Genomic DNA, 19,931 nt, shown 5'->3' on the forward strand with positions numbered 1-19,931 from the left:
AGCCTGGGCAACAGAGCAAAACTCCACCTCAAACCAAACAAAACAAAACAAAAATAATAAAAATAATCAAGGTAGAGACAGAGAGGAAATAGAGAGGAAATAAAGTACGTGAGAACTCTAGGGAAGGAAAAACTTTTCTTCTACCCTTTTAGGTTCTGTGGTTGGGCCTGAGAATTAAGTTGATAAAACACAGATTATCAGGGGAAAAGCATACACATTTTATTTGATATTAATATTTTGTGTGTGTGTGTGTGTGTTTTTCTGAGACAGACTCTTGCCCTGTTGCTCAGGATGGAGTGCAGTGGCGTGATCTTGGCTCACTGCAACTTCCACCTCCTGGGTTCAAGCAATTCTTCTCCCTCAACCTCTCAAGTAGCTGGAACTACAGATATACGCCACCATGCCTGGTTAATTTTTTTTGCACTTTTAGTAGAGATGGGGTTTTGCCATGTTGGCCAGGCTGGTCTCGAAATCCTGACCTCAGGTGATCTGCCCACCTTGGCCTTCCAAAGTGCTGTAATTACAGGTGTAAGTCACTACACCCTGCCTAATATTAATATCTTTATGTGTACATAGAGACCTTCATATACAAAAAAAAAAAAAAATGAGGATCCAAAGAAATCATTAGGCATGAGATCTTATATACCATTTTAACAATAAACTGTGGAGAACTGTCAAGACAAAGGAAAAAGGGTTTGGGCTAGGGGCAGTAAACTGGAAAAGTGACTAGGAAATATATGGGGGTAACTAATAAAAAGCAAGGGTTATTTTAGTGTATTTCTTTGTACAGATTCATCTTGCCATCAGCTCTTCATCTCCAGTGATGAGAATGTTCTCCTCTTCTTAGTACATTAAGGGCATTCTTCATGGGAAATTTATGTCCTGTTTTTAGGTAAGAAGGTCAGCACCTGCTGTTTCTCAACTGCCTTTGACTCAAGATGATCAATAGGCCTAAGTGGTACATTTGGGTCTGTTCTGATTCTTTTCACAAGCAATGAGGAAACTGTCTGGTCCCAAGTGTACGGCTAAGGAAACACGGAGAGAGGCAGTCTGATATGTGCAGTAACTCACAGGAGGATATGTGCAGTGACTCGCAGGAGGAAGGCCAGCATTAGCCGCCTTCAGCTGAATCCCTGCTCCAACATATTTGCTACATGACCTGGGAAAGCTCCTTAGGCTTCTGGTGTTTCAATTTTCTCAGTGACAAAACAGAAATAAAAATGACATTTACTTAATATAATTGCTGTGAGAATTAAGTGAGTTAAGGGTATATAACGTGCTTAGAAAAGTGTCTAGCACATATGAGATGAAGAATTAATACTAGCTGGTCCTATTTTTATTTGAATAGGAAGAAAACCTCCTTGTGTTGTGAGGTTGAAGCAGAAAAGCAGATGTGGCTGAGAAGATAAATGTGGCCCCCTGATGGGAAGTCTGATCTGGAAAGGTTGGCTGTCAGCTTGGATGTTTTTCCTGGGCTGTGTAATTGTGGTGGGCTCAACAACCCCTTCCCTTTCTTCTACAGGTGTCCACATCCTAATCCCCAGAACCTATGAATACATGGCAAAAGGAATTCCGCAGATGTGGTTGACTTAAGAATCTTGCTATGAGGAGATAATCCTGGATTATCCAAGTGGGCCCACTCTAATCACAGGGGTCCTTAGAAAAGGGAGGCAGGAGAGTTCAGAGTCAGAGAGGGAGAGGTGATGGAAGCAAATTGAAGGGATGCAGGGCCATGAGCCAGGGAATGCTTGCAGCATCTACAAGGTGGAAAAGTCAAGGACACAGATTCTCTCTTAAAGTTTTTGGAAGGAAGGTAGCCCTGCCAACCCACTTTAGTCTTTTGACATCCAGAACTGTAAGTGAATATGTTTGTGTTGAGCTAACTGTGTGGCAGTTTTCCCTGGCAGCAATGGGGCACTAATACAGTGAGCATGCAGAAAAGTTAGGTTTAAATCAGAAGTGGCAGAGGTCACCTGGGACCAGGAGGGGATGACAGGACTGCCTGGGAAGGGACACAGAGAATCATCCCGGGGGAGGAAACCTTCTATCTCCTGACAGTGGTAGTGCTTACTCAGGCATATGCCCCTGACAGAACTCATCCACTGCACTTAAAGTGGATGCATTCATGTATGGGAATGATACCTCAATAAACTTGAAAGCAAGAGTTTAAAAAAAAAAAAAAACTATTTTCAACTTCTAAATTCTCTTATCCTCCCTATTAAAGAAAAAGGCAAGAATGCTAGATTTCCATTTTTATTAAGGAATCAGATCCAATGCCCTCACTTTATGGATCTGCAAATGTTACCAAAATGCCAGGGTTTCTGTCTAGGTCCCACTGCTCACTGCACAGAAAGCCAATTACTGAGACAACAAGTATTGCCAACTGGAGAAGACTTTAATCACCTGCAACAGCCAAGGAGAATGAGAGATCAGCCTCAAATCTGTCTCTCCAACAAACTAAAATCGGAGGGAAACTAAAATGGCAGGGAAGATGGGAAAACAGGAACTAGGGAGGAATAAGGAAGCAATCAGAATGGATGAGGGGCCTGGCATCTCATTATCTGGATGCAGTGATTTGATGAGTTTTAGTCCCTTGCTTGATGGTTGGTTTCTTGAGGAGGAACTAAAATGAGACAAATGGAAATTTCACATTTCAACAACAGGAGGGTCAATTTCTCTGTTTATTCAAAAAAAAGTCATAAATATTAATTCTATAAGGAAATTGGGCCTGTTTCAGAAACAGGGTCTCAGAGAGATGAACAGACTTGTCCCAAATCATACCTAGGTTCTGCCCTAACAGAGACAAGAGCTGAAGGATTTGACTCCCATCCAGGGCTCTTTCCCCACATGACTCTGCCTCTCTCCTTCATCTAATGCTGGGACACCCAGAAAAGTACAGGGAGGTGAACCTGCAATGTCCTGCAGTGGCATCCTCCCCGCTATTCTGTGAAACCAGAATCTTCCTGATCCACATGTTCTCTCCCAAAGTGCTGAGACATCTCCCTTTCTATTTCCAAAAAGAACAGGGATCAAAGCAGCCCTTCCCTATCTCCCTGATGCGTTTTGGCTGTGTGCCCACCTAAATCTCATCTTGAATTGTACTTCCATAATTCCTAAGTGCTGTGGGAGCAACCCAGTGGGAGATCATTTGAAGCACAGGGACGGATTCCCCATGCTGTTATTGTGGTAGTGGATAAGTCTCACGAGATCTGATTATTTTATCAGGGGTTTCCGCCTTTACATCTCCTCATTTTCTCCTGCCACCACCATGTAAGACATGCCTTTTGCCTCCCACCATGATTCTGAGGCCTCCCCAGTCATGTGGAACTGTAATTCCAATTAAATCTCTTTTTTCTTCCCAGTCTCAGGTATGTCTGTCTTTATCAGTAGGGTGAAAACGGACTAATACACTCCCCACTCCCAAGCACTCTCAGCATACAGCACCTAGTGGAGGGCAGAACAGTTACAAAGATAAAAGTGACTTCCCCTCGTAAAATTCCATTTTCCCTAAGTTAGGGAGGCAGCTTGCTTATCCCATCCCTTTACCCTTTACCCACTGACTCAGCTCCTGGCTGCAAAGGGATCCCACCAGACACATCATTAGGTACATCTGGCCACCACTAAAGTACTGGAGAGTCCTAACCTCTTGGAGGACTATTATTTCTGCCATCTGGAAAATTCAACCCACCGTCTCCTACTTTGCAGAGCCCACTTCACAGAGATCCCAAAGCCCTTTCATGCGTGCTATTCCACTTCCTCAAACAACAATCTCGAGAGGTAAACATCCACCTTTTAATCTTGCAGACAGACAGACAGACAGGCACAGTTCGAAACAGAGAAGGTAGAGATAGGAAGTCAAGTGATGGAGGACTTCCACAGGCCCAGACTCTGCAGGCCAAATACTCTACTCAGGTTCCCACAAAGCTCTGGCCACCTCGAGTGCTGTGCTAGAAGCTTGGAACTTTCCCAGTTTCCATGGAGAGAAGGATGGGAGGCCTGGATCCCCATTATTCTTGGAGCCTCACACTATGCAAATGAGACCTCCCAGAGCACATTGACATCTGTTGGCACATTTAGTGCCCTTGGCAAGGAAGGCATCTAAAATGCAATGAGGGCTGAATTCTTTTTGGATGATGATTTTCTCTACGTCAAGGTGATTTTCTCAGCGGAAGGCTATGAGCTTTCCCCAGGAAAGCAGACATGGCAGGTGGACAAAGATTACCTGGAAATAGGATTTAAAGATTCTGATGTGTCTTTTTCACAGATTTCAGAAATTCCTAGAGTTGAAAGGGGTCTTAGTTATTCCTTTGACAAACTTTAGGTGCATCATGCAAGGGTACTAAGGGGACATGGGATGTGTCCCTCAGAACCGATTCATGCCACCACCACCAAGATACTCCTCTGAGCAAATTCTAATGCAGTGGCAGCGGTGTGGAAGGAGACAGGCAGTACGCATCTCTGCTGCTTGCAGGCTGATTCCAATCTACTGAATGAAATACAATTAACACTTTGAACTTTCTGGAGTCCAGATCCAAAGACCTTGAGTGCTCCTTGCAACTTTAAGGATATATAATATATTCTTAATGTGTATATGATGATAGTGCCCTTAGATACTGCCTATCCTTGTTACGGCGCCATCACACTCCTCAGCCTCCCATTCTCCAGAAGCCAGCTCACTGTCTTTTGGCTTCTAAGCAGCAAGTCATTAAGTCAAAGATCCAAAAGGAAGAGTTGTTGCCTAGAATCTTTAAAGTGTTTTTTGACAAAGCAAAGGATGGAATCAGGAGTTAGGCGGCATCAAGAAATAAAACACAGTGCTTTTTTTTTTTCTTTTCTTTTTTTTTTTTTTGCTTTGTACTTGAAAGCAAGACTCCCAACTATGAGTTCCAGCATCAGGGCAGAACACATGAGACCTGTTCTCTAAGTGCTGTTGCTTTCCATCAGGAGTCTGCACCCTGTGGTCTGATCACCTGGGAACTTGCTAGAAAGGCAATTTCTGGGGTCCCACCCCACTCCTATTGAATCAGCAATGTTGGGGGTGGGACCCAGTAATCTGCATTTTTTTTTAAATGGAGTTTCCCTCTGTCACCCAGACTGGAGTGCAGTGGCGTGATCTCAGCTCACTGCAACCTCCGCCTCCCAGGTTCAAGTGATTCTCCTGTCTCAGCCTTCCGAGTAGCTGGGATCACAGGCACCCACTACCGTGCCTAGCTAATTTTTGTATTTTTAGTCGAGACAAAGTTTCACCATGTTGGCCAGGCTGGTCTTGAACTCCTGACGTCGTGATCCACCCATGCTGGCCTCCCAAAGTGCTGGGATTACAGGCATGAGCCACCGCACCCGGCCACAGTCTGCATTTTAACAAGCATTGGGGTACTCATTCAGTTTGAGAAACCCATTTTTCAGCCTTGCCTTTCCCCTTCCTGAGTTATAGGCCCTTTGAGAATCTGACTCAGGCTAGCAGCTCTCTCCAAGAAAAATGCACAAGCAAACACTTTTGCACACAATTTCGAGGGGGCTCAAAGACCACCATGAAGCCCATTCAGAAAAAAGCCCTAAGGCTCCGGAGACCCTGGCTGAGAAGGCCCACTCTCACGATGGAATCATATATCCTTAAAGTTGCAAGGAGCATTGGAAGTCTCTGGATCTGGACTCCAAACAGGTCAAGATGTTAATCACATTTCATTCAATCGGTTGGAATCAGCCTGCAAGTTCACACCAGCAAAGCAGGTGTTCAAGCCTGTCACTGTCATCACCCCCCCAACCAAGTCCTGAACAACCGTCTCAACATCACCCCATCCGCCCCCAACTTCAATTTCACTGATTTCCGGAAGAGAAAGGCTCAAAACCGCCATCAGGGTGGCACTCTAAACGTTTCATAACAATTTTCTTTTTTTTTTTTTTGTAAATCAAAAGCCAAATTTAAGAAGGGAGCAAGGAAGGAAGTTGGTTCCGGGGCTTCTGTTACAGAAAAACAGAGTGAAGCAACTCACATCCACCACTAGGTGGCGGACACTGACGCAAAGGCGCCATTAAAGGGCCCAAACTTGCCTTCATGCCTAAGCTTTTTCGCCCATAAAGTGTTAGTAAATATTTTCAGAAAATTTCACATAAAATCTAGTTTTCAGCCTCCATTGCAAAACAGTCCCGAGATCTGATACCGTCTGAGCCTGCATTTTACAGAGCCACCACTGCCTGGCCCAAGATGGCGCACCGCCCCCCCTTGGATGGAGCACGGAGACTTGGCTTGCTCTGATCCTCTGGATCACCCATATTACCTTCCTGGCCCCTGCAGGCAGTAAACTTTGCCACCTAAGACATCCGCAGGTGAGGGATATGGGTGGTTTGTAGTCCAAGATTGACTCAGAGCAGCAAAGTGAAAAGCAAGAGCTGCCTGCATTTTTCTGCTCTAACATTTCCCCCTTGACTCTTGTCTCTTTGCCCCTTCCCTCCTTGGTTTTATGGTATGCATCCTTGTTTCATCTTTCACGCCCAAGACTGGGTGAGGTACCTCTTCCACGTGCCCCACAGCACACGATTGCTTCCCTAGCATAGGGTTTACCACGTGCCCAGTTTTTTCACTGTCTCTCTTATTGGTTTGTAAATTCTGTGAGGGCAGAAACCAAGACGATCTTGTCCACTATTGAAATGTTTAGCCCAGTAACCTGGCTCTTCAAAGGAATTCAACAAGCAAGAAAGGAAGGAGGAAGGAGTGGAGGGGAGAAGGGAGGAAAGGAGCGGGGGAGGAACAGAAGGAAGGAAAGAGGGAAGGGAAGGGAAGGGAAGGGAGGAAGACATTACCAATCGAGCATAGCATTCTTGCTCTTGAGCCTGGACCCTGAGACCTTCTCAAAATAATACTCCAAGCAGCTACCTCGGCCTGAGTTGGCACAGGAGATGCAAAATACTTTCTGCCTGATAGCTTGGGAGGAAGCTGTTTGGGAAGGGATTCCAGTAAGGAAATGACTGCCCTGCTTAAACCTTGGACCGGAATGTGTCAGGGGAGATGGGCAAATCCCTGTTGTTCTGGCAGGAACCAAACCCAACAGAAAAGAGAAAGGAAGGAGAGGCAGCTATTCAGCAAACAGAACATAGGCTGTCATGAAAAGGCTTGGTTAACTTCAGGCTATAGGTCACCGGGGTACAGTTGACCGAGGGATTTTACGGATGTATCTAAGTAATGTATCTCAGAGAAGCTTTCTGAGAACAAAGGCCCATGCTGGTAGGAACCCTTCCCGCTCCTGGGCAACTCAACTGCAAACCAGATGGAGAGGTGGATTGGGACACTTTTCAGAAATCTTAGCCCGTGGAGGAAAAACATGAGTGTACACTGCCCCCTAGTGTTCACTGTTGGTAACATGAGGAGGCTCGGGAAATCATAAAAACCATAAATGTCTAATGAACAGATGCAAGAGAAGATAAAAACTACAATGATTTTATTTTAGCTTTTTTCAGTTAACTGAAACACACATTCACATGCTTATATATAAAGCATTGAGAAAAAGCCATAGCCAAGGAGGAGAGTCAAATCTCTAAAGATTCCAAACCAGATACTGCTGGCCAAGTACGAATGGATGAATTGGGAATTCAATTCAGGCCCCTTGGATCCCATCCAGATGTTCAGGCAGCTGGTCACACCAAGTCCCTTCCAGTCAATTACTTTTCTTGATGTTTCTAATCAACAGCATTATATATGTGATGCTATAAACTTTTATATTTAATATTAGCTCATAACTCAGGATCCCAAACCAGATGTTTTGGGTGAGAAAGAAATTGATGACTTATCAGGAGATTGAACCCAGGCCACTGGCTGCTCTCCAGGCATTCTACCAGCTGAGCTGCAAAGCAGGGTGGTTGCTACCAGCTTCCTTTAGTTATGAGGAGAGAGAGAGGGGTGGGTAGAATATGAACATAAAGCCGCATTCCAGAAAAGCTTCCATGAATTCTTTTTCTCTTATAAAACAGGAGCCTGTAGCATTGTCTTGAGTCAGTAATGGTCAGGTATATTCAAAGCTTTGAGCTCATCTCCCTTCCTTTATGACATTATGGAGGTGCAGGGAAGCAGGGACAGAAGGGAAAAGAAAGTAAAATATATGGCCAGGAAAGGAGATATGCTAAAATGATCGATTGTCACCAACGAGGTGGGGTAATGTCTTAAAAAATATTAACCAATTTTTTTCTTCCCAGAAAAGTCCTCCTGTGCCCTTTCCTCACCAAACAGCTAGGCCCACTCTCGGGAGGGACTAGGCAGAAGAGAGAGCTGAGAACAAAGAAGTCTTCCAGGATTTGGTTTCAAAAGCCTAAGCCCCTGAGGAAATGAAGAGGACAAAAAGTTTGAGTGAAAGCTAAGGAAGGAGAAGAGAAACTCCTGCTCATTATCTCTCTTGAAAAACATCTCCCAACTTGTGGAGCAGGGCTGGGAGAGATCGGCGGGTCCCAGAGACATGGGCCTTGTGTCCAGCCAACTTCCTGGGTTAGAGGCCTGAGGAGGTAGCTGACCCCAGGCAGGGCAAAGCTGTGCACTGTGTCTGCCAGATGGGACCACAGTAATTCCAAACAAGATAAGCCATGAAAAGCACCTAGCAGGATGCCGAGTACACAGTAAATGCTCAGTAATTTGTAACTGTTACTGCTTTCATGAGGGCACTCAGTTTTCCGGTGCTTTTAAAATCACCAAAGCCAAGTTCACCACGGTGGGTGGAGGTACGCTTCCTCAGCCAGGGACAGCCAGCATCCACCAGGATTGCTCTTTCTACCCCTACCCCTCCTTGCGACATCAAACGAGACCACTTTTAACTCAGTTTCTTAGAAGTAACCAACGTCAACCAATAGTGTGATGGTTCGTTCTGTCAACTTGGCTAGGTCGTGGTAGCCAGGTATTTGGTTAAACATTACTCTAGATGTTTCTGTGAGAGATCTGTTAGGTGACATTAACATTTAAATCAGTGGACATTGGGTAAAGCTGAGGACTCACTGCAGTGTGGGTGGGCCTCATCAAATCAGCTGAAGGCTTTCAAGAAAAGACCTTCCCAAAGGAAAAAGGAATGTTGACAGCAGGCTGTCCTCAGCCTTGAATAGCAACTCTTCACTGAGTCTCCAGCCTGCCGGCCTACCCTGCAGATTTTGAACTTGTCCATCTCTACAATCACTGTAACCAATTCCTTAAAATATTTATTAAAAGATTTCTATGTATCTGGCTGGGCACGGTGGCTCACACCTGTAATCCCAGCACTTTGAGAAGCTGAAGCGGGAGGATCACCTGAGATCAGGAGTTTGAGACCAGCCTGGCCAACATGGTGAAACCCCTAAAAATACAAAAATTAGCCGGGCGTGGTGGTACATGCCTGTAATCCCAGCTACTTGGGAGGCTGAGGCAGGAGAACAGCTGGAACCCAGGAGGCGGAGGTTGCAGTGAGCCAAGATCGCGCCACTGCACTCCAGCCTGGGCAACAAAGCAAGGCTCCGTCTCAAAAAATAACAAACAAACAAACAAATAAATAATAAAAGATTTATATTTATATTTATATTTATCATCTATGGTTCTAGGTATATTTAAATATATCATCTATTTACCTCTATCTGGTAGATGATACCTAAATCTATCATCTATTTAGTCTATGTATCTATCGTTTCATCTTCACATCCTATCTGTTTCTCTGGAGAACCCTGACTAACAGCAGAAGGATTCCACAAAAATGTCATAGAATCCACACAAATACGTCTTTCCTCATGGCCCTATCACTACACTGCTAGACTGAAAGGTGAATATGGATGTGTAGTGGTGAAGTATTGCCAAGGTAACTATCTCTTTTGGATGCAATGTCTTCATCTAGATAGCTGGGAGATGAGATTACACAAAGAATGGCAAATAGATTTCATTTACATGCCATCTTCAGTCCATGAGTAGTGGTTTCCAGAAACACTGTGTTGATTTGTTCCGTCTATGGCAAAAATTAGAAATAAATAAATGGGCTGGGTGCAGTGGATCACGTCTGTAATCCCAACACTTTGGGAGCCCAAGGTGGGCAGATCACCTGAGGTCAGGAATTCAAGACCAGCCTGGCCAACATGGCGAAACCCTATCTCTACTAAAACTACAAAAATTAGTCCGGCATAGTGGGGGCTGCCTGCTGTCCCAGCTGCTTGGGAGGCTGAGGCAGAAGAATGGCTTGAACCTGGAAGGTGGAGGGGGCAGTGAGCCAAGATCATGCCACCGGACTCCAGTCTGGGCAACAGAGCGAGACTCCATCTCAAGAAAAATAAAATAAGAAAAAATAACACTATGTTGAGAAGGATGCTGAGGTGCTGTGTGAAGTGGGGAGGGGCGTGGGGAAGGAAGGATGCCATGACCGGTAGCTAAGCATGCAGAGTGGGGGTGATTTGCCCACCTGTGTTCATATGAAATCTGACGTCTCAGCAGCACTTGCCAAAATTTTCACTCTGCTTAAATGCTTTCATTTCTTCTTGTTGAGACTCCACGTGCTACTGGTTTTCCAGTGACTCACTGGCAGCTCCTCCTTGGCCTCCTTTTCCTGGCTCCAACTCCTCTGCTTAAGTTTCAATATTGGAAATGTCACAGTCTCCAGGCTGGGCCTGGGACATGTCTTCTTCACTATATGAGATGACTCTCCCTAGGGGGTCTCAGCTAGCCCCATGGCTTTATACAACATCCGAATGTCAGTGAACCACAGTTCTATGTCCCGAATCCTCAATTCTCCTAGAACTCCAGAGTCAGGGGTAGAACAGAGCATGTGCTGGGTCTACGTACAATTGGCAATCCAAATATGACACGTGGAAGACAGAACGCTTGCTTTTTACCCAAAATATGCTCCCCATCTGTCTTTTACTCTCCCCACAAAAGGCAACTTCATCAGCCCACTTGGCCAGGTCAAAACCTTGGAGCTCTCCTTGATTCCTGACTATTGTTTTCCCCTGACTACACCCGTCGTCCATCAGCAGGCTCTGAGGGTTCCGTGTAAAACCAGGTCCTGATCTGCGCACTTCTCTTCATCTCTGCCATTCCTACCTCCGTCCAGGTTACAAGCCGGCCCCTACAGGCTCACTGTGCCCCTGTGTCCTCCCTGCCTCCTCTCCACACAGCAGCAAGAGCCAGCCTCTGAAGATGAAAACCTAATCATTCCATTGTCTGCTCATATACGCTCTGGAGGCTTCCTGTTCCCTTAGAATGAGATACAAACTCCTTGTCCTTTGCCCCTATTGAAGCCACAGTCTAGAAAGACATATAACAAGTAAATGATGACAACTTAGTGTATTAACTGCCAGAAAAAGAAATGGGAAAGCATTCTGAACCTGGGGAAACTGAGAGAGATTGAGAGAGGGAGGGGGAGAGAGAGAGAAGAAAAGAGGGAGAAAGAGGAGAGGGAGAAAGAAAAAAGGGACGCGAGGGAGCAAGGGAAAGAGAAAGCGGGGGAAAGAGAGAAAAGGGCCGGGCATGGTGGCTCACATCCTAATCCCAGCATTTTGGGAGGCCGAGGTTGGCAGATCACTTGAGCCAAGGAGTTTGAAACCAGCCTGGCCAACATGGAGAAATCTCATCTCTACTAAAAATACAAAAATTAGCTGGGCGTGGTGGCACAAGACTGTAGTCCCAGCTACTTGGGAGGCTGAGGTGGGAGGATGGCTTGAACTTGGGAGGAGGAGGTTGTAGTGAGTCGAGATCTCGCCACTGCACTCCAACCTGGGCGACAGAGCGAGACCCTGTCAAAAAAAAAGAAAGGAAGGAAGGAAGGAAGGAAGAAAGAAAAGGAAGGAAGGAAGGAAGGAAGAAGGAAGGAAGGAAGGAAGGGAGGGAGGGAAAGAAAGAGAGAGAAGGAGAAAATGGGAGAAAGGGATGGGGAGACAGAAAAGGGGAGAGAGAGTAAGGAAAAAAGAAAGGAGAGGGAGAGAAAGAGAAAGGAAAAAAGGAAGGGAGGAAGAGAACGGGAAGGAGAGAAGGAAGAGAGGGAGCAAGGGAGGGAGAGAGAGAAGGAAAGAAAGAACAAGAAGGAGAGAAAGGGAGGGGAAGAGAGAAGAAAGAGGAAGAATGAGGGAGAAAGAAGAGAGGCGGAGGAAGGAAGGAAGACAGAGAGAGGAGAGAGGGAGGGAATGAGGTGGAGGGAGAGAGGGGGCTGGAAAGAGGGAGAGGATGGGGGAAAGGAGAAGGATGGAGAGATGCCTATTCCTTACCTCTGCTACCTCCTTTCATCCTCATGGCAATCCTGGAGGGCAAGGTGCAGAGTGGCTAAGACATTTGCCCAAGGTTACCTGGCTGCTCTGGGTCAGGTTCAGCACCCCAAAGTCCATGAACCCCTGACTGCACCACATTGTCTCCACAGAAACCAGCCGCACCACCCTCACCCTCCTCCCTGGACAGCTCCTGACACCCCGGGTTGTTACTGTCTCTGCACGGGACACCTTGACACACCTGGGCTCACCTCCAGGGATACCTCCAGGGAGCTCGGGATCCTGCACTGGCATTTCCCAAATGCGAGTAACATAAAGAACCCAATTAAATGAAAGACACACACATACACACACTTACACACATACACACGCTCACACACAGAAACATACATACACACATACACACACATAAATACACACGTACATGCAATCACACACACATACACGCACAACCCACACATACACACATACACACACATACACACCTACATTCACACACACACACATACAGAGAAACATACATACACACATACACACATAAATACACACGTACATGCAATCACACACACATACACGCACAACCCACACATACACACATACACACACATACACACCTACATTCACACACACACACACAGACACACAACACATACAGACACACACACAGCCCACACACATACACACACCACACACACATACACACACCACACACACATACACACATAATACACACACAACACATACACACATACACAGACACACAGACACACATAACACATACACACAGGCACACACACACACGTTGAGGCCCCTGAGAACGCATCTCTGAGCTCCAGTTTGAGTGAAGAATTAAACAGTAAACTCTGGTCCTTTGGGGATCATGTGGCACCATTAGCGCCATAAACAGGAATGCCAACGTGGACACCGACTCGAGGGGCATTCCTAGTTATGTAAGGGTCTCCCTCAGCCCTGCAGTGATTGTGTGCACGATTTTACAAGACCTTCAGTGGAAAGTGCTAAACTGAAGAATTCTAGAATTCTCAGATCCCTGAGAATAAATCAAACTCGCAGGGATCTGAGATCCCGCCTCCTGGCTCAGCCTTCCCCAGGGCCGGCGCTTCTGCGCCCTCTAGTGACCACGGGCGCGCATTGCACTCCTCCAGGACCCGATTCTGCGCCCAGTCCTCTGCGCCCCGTCCTCTGACCCGGGAGAACTGGAGGCAGGACTGCAGGATGAAAGGATGAAAGGATAAAAGGAAACCTCCAACGTCCTTCATGTTGTGATTTTCGCCGATTGCCAGCCTCCTCGCCGACCCTCCTTCATCCTACTTCATCCTGAATGTATCCTACAGTAATAGCAACTGTTTGAGGCGAAATAGTGGCTTGGGAGGAATGTGAACTCAGCAACTAAGCAGCCGGGGTGTGCATGCTAACTGCATCACTTAGTTTTGTAATCTTGTGCAAGTTAAGCCCTTTCAGCCTCAGTTTCTCATCTGTGCAATGAGAATAGTAATAGGCTACACCTCACAAGAGCGCTGGGAGGAGCAGGTGATCTGGACACGTGTGTGGAAAGTGCGCTTATGATGACGTGAACCCTCAGTGAACTGCTGTGTATCTGATCGCTTCTTGGCACACTCCTACCTTTCCTGTCTCCATGCTGCCAGCTCTGGATAGAATAGCCTTCCTCATCTTGCCATCCTGGAAATCTCTCAATGTTTTCTAAATCCTAATCGTGCCATATGTTCTGTGAGAAGCCTTCTCTGACACCATTCCTTCTTTTTTTTTTTTTTTTTTTTGACGGATTCTTGCTCTGTCGCCCAGGCTGTCGCCCAGACTGGAGAGTGCAGTGGCATGATCCTGGCTCACTGCAACCTCCGCCTCCCGAGTTCAAGCAATTCTCCTGCCTCAGCCTCCCCAGTAGCTGGGATTACAGGCGCCCGCCACCATGCCTGATTAATTTTTGTATTTTTAGTAGAGACGGTGTTTCACCATGTTGGCCAGGTTGGTCAAAACTCACCTGTTGAAGCTGTAACCCCCAGTACCTCACGATGCGACATTTGGAGATAGGGCCTTTAAGGAGGTGATTAATTAAATGAGGCTGTTAGGGTAGATCCTAATCCAAGCTCACAGGTGTCCCTATAAGAAGAGGAGATTAGGACACATGAGACACACCAGGGCATATGAGCACAGAGGAAAGACCACATTAAGATACCGCAAGAAGAAGGCCATTTGCAAAGAGAGAGGCCTCAGGAGAGAGAGACCAGCCCTGCCCACACCTTGATCTTGGACTTTCAACCTCCAGAACTGAGAAAATTGATGTCTTGGGGAAGCCACTCAGTCTGTGGTATTTGGGGATGGCAGCCTGGGGTGACTCAGGCTGGGCAGATGCTCCATGCCCTCAGTAAACACTGAGCTCCACGAATTCCTGGGCACCTGCTTGGCCCTGAGGCTCAAAAGGTGACAAAGCTTGGGTGGCATTAATTACGGCAGAGCTGCAGCCTCTCCAAGCCTGAGCCAGGCTGAGATACTTTCCTTTCTTCTTTCTTTCTGGTTTCTGGTGTAGAGTCATGCATCACTTAATGGCAAGGATACGTTCTGGGAAATGCCTTGTTAGGGAATTTTGTCATTGTGCAAACATCACAGAGGGCACAAATGCAAACCTACATGGTGCAGCCTACGCACACCTGTGCTGTATGGTACAACCTATTGCATCTAGGCTACAAACCAGTGCTGCATGTGACTGTACTAAATACCGCAGGCAATTGTAATACAATGGTAAGTATTTCTGTATCTAAATCTATCTAAACATGGAAAAGATACAGTGAAAATGTGGTATAAAAAATTAGCACCTAAGCCGGGCGTGGTGGCTCACGCCTGTAATCCCAGCACTTTGGGAGGCTGAGATGGGTGGATCTCCCGATAATGGGAGTTCGAGGCTAGCCTTACCAACACAGAGAAACCCCATCTCTACTAAAAATACAAAAAAAATCAGCCAGGTGTGGTGGTGCATGACTGTAATCCGAGCTACTCGGGAGGCTGAGGCAGGAGAACTGCTTGAACCCAGGAGGCAGAGGTTGTGGTGAGCCGAGATTGGACCACTGCACTCCAGCCTGGGCAACAAGAGTGAAACTCTGTCTAAAAAAAAAAAAAAAAAAGATTAGCACCTGAATAAGGCACTTACCATGAGTGGAACTTGCAGGATTGTAAGTTGCCTGGTGTGCATCAGTGAGTGGTGAGTGAATGTGAAGGTCTAGGACATTGCTGTACATGACTGCAGACTTTTTTTTGAGACTGAGTCTCGCTCTATTGCCCAGGCTGAAGTGCAGTGGCATGATCTTGGCTCACTGCAACTTCCACCTCCCGGGTTCAAGTGATTCTCCTGCCTCAGCCTCCCAAGCAGCTGGGGTTACAGGCGCCCCCCACCACGCCTGGCTAGTTTTTGTATTTTTAGCAGAGATGGGGTTTCGTCGTGTTGGCCAGGCTGGTCTCAAACTCCTGACCTCAAGTGATCCACCCGCCTGGGCCTCCCAAAGTGCTGGGATTACAGGTGTGAGCCATTGTGCCCAGCCCAAAGTAACTTTTGTTTCAAAAACCAATTCTCCCTCTGATGCATTGTGGCCATCAAGTTTGGACTTGTTGGGTTTCTAGGACTCTAAACCGGAAACACCTCAGACCCAATGAAGACAAAAGCATCCCTGTCCTGATTCTGTTATAACATTTTCTTGTGTGCCCTGGGGCCCCATCCTAGTGCCCAAGACACCAACTTCCTGAGCTTTCTGAGAGCAAGACCTTGTTGGTCTTTCTGTACACCAAGGTCTTAGTACAGTATCTAGAACCCTAGAACAGTGTCTAGAAACTCGTGTGTGTGTATGAGTGTATTGAATGAATCAATGAATGAACGTCTGTGTGGAGAAGGCCAGAGGGTATTTCAGACTGAGTCCCAAAGTATGTGTCCCTTGGTCAGATCACCAGATCTTGAGGATCCCAGTAACTGCCCCAGCTTTGTAGGCACAAAAGTCTGATTTATGAATACACCCAAGAGATGGCCATAGATGAGTGGACTAGCTTATGGCATCCACACTTACAAGCATGTATGGCAGAAAGTCAAGTTATAAATTATACCTTTGTAACTACAAGCATATGAAAATGTACTGCTCCCAGCATTCATTGGCCAGATGATTCTGCCTGGCAGCCATCTCTTCATAGAACCCCCTAGAATAATCAGAGGGCTCCAGGAAAGCCTGGACTTTTCCATTTCAAGGGCCCTTTTGCAATTTGACTTGGATACTTCTCCCCTCAAGAGGTAGAATAGAATTTTCCTCCCTTTGAATCTAGGTGGCTGCTGTGTGTGTCTTGCATCGACTTCTGGGCCTCATTCTTCAGAAGCACCGCAATTTCACTTCCTCCTCCTGGAGGCTGACCACCATTCAAAGAAGCTCAGTCTGACTGCTGAATGTAGACCATCTACATGGATGAAGAGGCAATGGGAAATGAACCAAAGCACCCCCAGCAGAGCCATTACCCAGGACCCACACCTGTGAGTGGGGCCATGTTAAAGGTTCCACTCCCATTGAGCCACCCAGCAGCCACTGCAAGGAGCAGAGAACTGCGAGCAACAAAAGGACTGAAAGTTATTTCAAGCCACAAGCTGCCCATATACAAAATGAATAACAAAAAGAGACTCAAAGCAAGAGGAAGCGGCTGGATTATATTAATTGTTGATATCACTGACTTCTGAAAGTCTGTCGCCTCGACTTCCACTTTCTCTGCTGTCCTGATGGTCAGGCTGCCTCTACTCCAGCAAGTGCAGAGACACTTTTCTGTTTCAGACTCTCTGAACTGTCCTTTTGGAGTTACCAGTCAAACCAACTGCCTTCAGAAAACACATTCATTGTTGTCTTGATTGAATTTTAGGCCCTGCTTAGTTGTAAATTGAAAACCTCATTTAAGCTACTGGCTTGTTTCTAATTTCCTGGTATTTATCGTCTGCCACAAGCCAGACTCTGTCCTATGAGCTAATGACACAGCAGAGAACCAGATAGACAAATCGCAGGCTCATGAAATTTCCATTCCAGTATAACCTCAGATTGAAGAAGTGCTAGCTATTGTCTTCATATACCAGGAATAAAAATATGGCCCAGAGTGTAAGCACAGAAAGGTACACTGGGCCCTAGAAACAACCTGAATACCATCCAGCCCTCAGAATTTTATATACGTAGATGACCAAAAGTGATTCCTCCTATAATTTTGAGATAAGTAGTTTGAGATTACCCAACAGATAGACATGAACATACGGCACCAATAAAATAGAGGAACCCTTTGGGAGGCCGAGACGGGCGGATCACGAGGTCAGGAGATCGAGACCATCCTGGCGAACACGGTGAAACCCCGTCTCTACTAAAAATACAAAAACTAGCCGGGCGAGGTGGCGGGCGCCTGTAGTCCCAGCTACTCGGGAGGCTGAGGCAGGAGAATGGCGTAAACCCGGGAGGCGGAGCTTGCAGTGAGCTGAGATCTGGCCACTGCACTCCAGTCCGGGCGACAGAGCGAGACTCCGCCTCAAAAAAAAAAAATAGAGGAACCAATGTTTTGTGTGTGTGTGAAATTTGATATATTTTTAAAAAGGATCAAAGCACTCATCGCAGGAAAATCAGTATTTTATTGCACTACACTTTTTAAAAGCAGTTTTCATTTTTTTTTTTTTTTTTTTTGTAGAGAGCATCTCACTCTGTCAGCCAAGCTGTAGTAAAGTGGTATGATCACAGCTCACTGCAGCTTCAAACCCCTGGGTTCATGTGATCCTCCTGTCTCAGCTTTCAGAGTAGCTGGGACAACAGGTGCATGCCACCATGTCCAGCTAATTTTTATTTACTTATTTTTAAATTTTTTAGTCTTTTTTGGTAGAGATGAGGTCTTGCTTTGTTGCCAGAGCTGGTTGGTTGGTTGGTTGGTTTATTTTTGAGATGGAGTCTCCCTCTGTCACCCAGACTGGAGTGCAATGGCGCGATCTTGGCTCACTGCAACCTCTGCCTCTAGGGGTTTAAGTGATTCTCCTGCCTCAGCCTCCCCAGTAGCTGGGATTACAGGCACATGCCACCACTCCCAGCTAATTTTTGTGTTTTTAGTAGAGACAGGGTTTCGCCATGTTGGACAGGCTGGTCTCAAACTCCTGACCTCAGGTGATCCACCCACCTCAGCCTCCCAAAATGCTGGGAGGTGTAAGCCACCATGCCTGGCCACAGAGCAGGTTTTGAACTACTAGCCTGAAGCTATTCTCATGCCTTGGCCTCCCAAAATGCTGGGATTACAGATATGAGCTACGGTGCCCAGCCCTTAAGCAGCTTTTAAAAACTATCATTTTTATTTTGAATACTTATGGAGATGGTGGTATGATAATCTTCTCAGTTTTAAAGCCCTCTAACTGTGTAAAGTAGATCTGAAGCGTTTTCCTGACCCTCACTGGGATGGCTATTTCAAGTACAAAATGTTTTCACACAGTGGGTGGTAATCTCTCATAAAAAATTTCATATTTGAATGAAAACAGCTCAATAAATACACTAATGAGCAAAAATACATGGGGAAAGAGGGACGTGCAGTTTTGACTTAACTGAAGAAACCAAGAGGAAACTGGTCTACATATGAAAATGTGATCCTGGAAAGTCAGGTGTCAAGAATTTCGAGTAGGAATCTATATGACTTGAATCTCCCCTACTTTCTGAATAGAAGTGATATTTTTGATTATTTATAAAAAAATCGTATTTCAGTTGAGCTTCCGGTAAACTATCTTAAAAAAATCATATGAGTGGACCTTCCACGTCAATTATCTCCCTCTTTTAAGGGAGCTCCCTGTATTTCTAGCGACTTTAACTGAAATCCCTTTCAGGGAGAAATCCTCATTAGCGACAGAAGAGGGGATTAGGTGTTTTTTTCAAAGAGCTGGTATTGGAACATCTACCTCTGTGATGTCCCTGGTCAGCTATATTGTGTATGTGTTGAAACATTTTGTATTTTAATTTTCTATCATTTACTGGGTGCCTCTTCTGTGACAGAGCCACTCAAAGGGCTATTGCTATATTATCAGGTGACTGAATTCTAAATATATTCTGAAGTAGGAGATACTGTTATTGCTGTTATTACTCACGTTTTGCAGATAAGAAAGCTGAGGCTCTGAGAGGTCAAGATCACGCAGCTAACGAATGAGTCAAGACTCTCTTGCTTTAGAGCTTGTCCTCTACTCTTGCTTTTCTTTCCAAAAAACACTAAATTTTTTGTTTGTTTGTTTTCTTTTGCTTTGTTTTGAGACAGGCTCTTGCTGTCACCCAGGCTGCAGTACAGTGGCGCGATTTTGGCTCACCGCAACCTCCGCCTCCCGGGCTTAAGCGAGTCTCCTGCCTCAGCCTCCCTGGCCTACACGTGCGCGCCACCACGTAAAAATGATCACGTTCTAACATGTATGCATACGAATTACAATGGAAACAAAATTAGCAAAAGCGCCTGTGCTAATGCTCAATACAACTGATGTCCTCACATTTAATCCTCACAACCACTACAATCACCTCAAACTCAAACTCTGAGGGGCTGACGTGCCCTGAGGGCACAGCTCTTATGCGGTGGCAACAGGCGCATCTCAGCGAAACTCCAAACTCCTAACACCCGCCTTCCCCAGAAAGGCTTTTCCTGACACTCTGCTTCCGGAAGTCCCGCCCCAGGAGAAAAACAGCTTCCGGAAAAATGGAGGCCAGGAAACT

The 19,931-nt window shown here is 46.0% G+C and overlaps 1 long non-coding RNA gene across 2 annotated transcripts in view; it reads right to left on the reverse strand.

The window, feature by feature from the left end:
* LOC117067673 overlaps positions 1-19,894 on the reverse strand; it is a 99,468-nt gene extending 79,574 nt beyond the window's left edge. For both annotated transcript variants that reach the window (XR_004430821.1, XR_004430820.1), the window contains exons 1-2: positions 19,325-19,894; positions 14,201-14,319 (exon numbers count right to left, since the gene is read on the reverse strand). This is a non-coding gene — a long non-coding RNA (uncharacterized LOC117067673). The remainder of the gene's footprint in view (positions 1-14,200; positions 14,320-19,324) is intronic.
* Between the last annotated feature and the right edge of the window lie 37 nt (positions 19,895-19,931).

The sequence above is a fragment of the Trachypithecus francoisi genome, unplaced genomic scaffold (assembly GCF_009764315.1).
Source record: "Trachypithecus francoisi isolate TF-2019V2 unplaced genomic scaffold, Tfra_2.0 Lachesis_group20, whole genome shotgun sequence".
Classification (NCBI taxonomy): Eukaryota; Metazoa; Chordata; class Mammalia; order Primates; family Cercopithecidae; genus Trachypithecus; species Trachypithecus francoisi.